This window comes from Arvicola amphibius, chromosome 6 (genome assembly GCF_903992535.2).
Source record: "Arvicola amphibius chromosome 6, mArvAmp1.2, whole genome shotgun sequence".
Classification (NCBI taxonomy): Eukaryota; Metazoa; Chordata; class Mammalia; order Rodentia; family Cricetidae; genus Arvicola; species Arvicola amphibius.
This window is the reverse complement of record NC_052052.2, coordinates 135,647,147-135,649,784: the sequence shown is the minus strand read 5'-3', so window position 1 is coordinate 135,649,784 and position 2,638 is coordinate 135,647,147. Positions and strand designations below refer to the sequence as shown.

General features: G+C 46.4%; 1 pseudogene; it reads right to left on the bottom strand.

Annotated features, from left to right (window-relative positions):
• Positions 1-710: 710 nt before the first annotated feature.
• On the bottom strand, positions 711-1,601 carry LOC119817996 (annotated as a pseudogene).
• Between the last annotated feature and the right edge of the window lie 1,037 nt (positions 1,602-2,638).

Genomic DNA, 2,638 nt, shown 5'->3' with positions numbered 1-2,638 from the left:
TGGAAAGAAGAGTCATTTCTCCTGAATCTACCGGTGCTTAGATGACTGCATCTAATACACTGTGGCATAGGGGTTGGAGGAAGCCCTGAGCAAGTGAAGTCCTGGGTGAATGTGTGCTTTTTGACAAGGGCATGGCCATACCAGTACCAAAATCTCGGACCTATGGGAAACTAGCAAAGCCACCCGCCCCGTTCCACCTGTGAGGCTCAGAGGGATGGCAAAGCTCTCCTCTGGTCCAAGTGTGAATGTTGACCATTTGTATAAAAATATCCACCATGGCTTCCCCACACTCCCATGCGCTTATGTGGCCCGCAGACTGCCCTCCTACAGACAGTGCTTCTACTGAGATTAGCTATCCCTGTCTCCCTGTTCAGAGATATATAGTAACACTGCCTCCTTGTTTGTATGCAATAACTCTACCTCCTGCTCGACTGTATATAATAAATACAGTGTGCCTCTGGGGTGTTGCAGCCCCTCCATCAGAGAGCCAGGCCCAACCGATCCCAGCTTTTCTATGTGTCCCTGTGCCTGGATTTTTTACACTCTCTCACCTCCCCATCATGCCAGGTCCCTGGAGCAAGCAAGGATGCAGCACCATGGTGACCAGCAAATGCCTGTAATGCTAAGGAATCGATGATCAACTATTTTTTTTTTTTGGCTTGGTCAATAAGTTTATTATCTTTATGAAAAACTCTTCCTAGAAAACTGCTTTAACTGTCAGCAGCCCGCTCCTGAGCTCTGAGGAAGCTTGCCTTCCTTTGAGCAACCCGATCTTTCTTCTGGGTAAGAGACATTTTGGGACAGTTCCACCTCTTCTTCTTCACTTCTCTCTTGGGCTTCTTTTTGTAGACTGGATTCTCTCGTATAGCAGCATGGGCTTTCTTATACATCTCCTCCATCATGTCTGGAGTAACATTGTTCTTTATGTACTAAGAGAACTGTTTCTTGTAAGCATCTTCATCTTCCTCCATTAGTCTGCAACATTCTGACCCATGATGTGCTTACGATGTACCTCTGTGTTGAACTCCTTGCTCTCAGAATCATAACCAGGGAATCAATCGTTTGGTACTATGAGGAATAGACAAGCCTCCATCCACAGCTCCCTTCAAGGCCCTGAAAACTTCATTGCCAGTTGTAGTTCGAGCAAGACCAGCATCCAAATAGCAAGTGAAGGCCCCAGGCTGACCATCGACGCCTTCCACATTGTATTCACCTCCAGTCACCTCCACTTGGCCTTCATAGATCTTGTCCATACCAAACCTACTGAGAAGCCTGCGGGCCAGCAGCAGGCCAGTACAATAGGCGGCAGCATAGTTTGTCAGGCCAACTTTCACACCGTATTTCGGCAGTTACGTGTGCATACGCGGCACAGACTATCATATCATATCCCCCTCTATACGGGCATAGGCAATCTGGCAGATGACGTCTCTGTTAGTTACACAAACTGTCATCCTGTATTTGGGTGTGTTGTACTTATTTTTGTCTTGGATCACTAATCGCTTCCGAGCATAGTAGTCAGTTTTACCTTCTCGCCGCCTTCTGAATCTCACTTGGTGCCTCTTGAAGTCGGCCTTGTTCTTGACAACTTTCCCAAACCCCATGCTGCCGATGATCAACTATTAATATATTATTAGGATGACTGTTTGTCACAGAAAAAAAATGAGCTTGGTTCAGTGGTGCAGGTTTGTAATCCTAGCTGAGGCAGGAGGATTGTGGGTTTCAGGACAGGCTGGGGAGACTCTGCCTCAATATGACTTACTGAGTCACTCACTCACTTACTTTAGGGAAAAGAACAAAGCAAAAAACCTAAAACACGAAAGTCTGAACAAAGGACATGAACAGAAGGATCACAAAAAAACTTATCAATGGCTTAAAAATACTTCAACAGACTCACAAAGAAATGCAAGATCCTTGGACTGCAATTCCCTGTGCCATCAGAGGCTCAGGGAAGATGAAGGGAGGCTAGCACTAACTCCAGGAGAGCTGCTGTGAGCCCAAGATTCCAGTGGGAGCAAGAACGCTCCTTGCCAATATATGTCAAATGTTATAAAAATGTACACATTAGCTGTTCCTTTAAGATTCCGTTTCTAATTCTGTGACTAAATGATAGACTAACTCTGTGGCGTCATCTTGAGAACTCTGTGACAGAGAGGCATCTGTGAGGAGCTGGGAGCTCAGTTTTGAGGGGTGTTGGTTGTAGAAATAGGAAGGTACTATAATGGAAATTTTTTTGTGTGTGCATGTGTGGTGTGTGCATTCGTGCTCACAGCTTGTGCGTGGTAAATACCGGTATGTGTGCAGGCATCCAGTCAAGGGCATGTGGTGACCAGGAGGTGACATCAGGTGCCCTTTTTTACCACTCCTCACATTATTCCCTGTAAACAGGGTCTCTCATTGACCTGAGCGTGGCTGTGGTTTTCAACCAAGCAGGAGCCCACCAAGGCCCAGTGATCCTCCTATCTCTTCCTTCCTCTTAGTTCCAGTGTTATAGGTCACACAAGGTTACACCTCTCTTGTTTGTTTGTTTTGCTGAGACAATGTCTCTCTACATAACCTCAGCTGTCCTGGAACTCACTATGTAGCCGGGGCTGGTCTTGAACTCACAGAGATCTGCTTGCCCTTGCCTCACAAGTGCTGG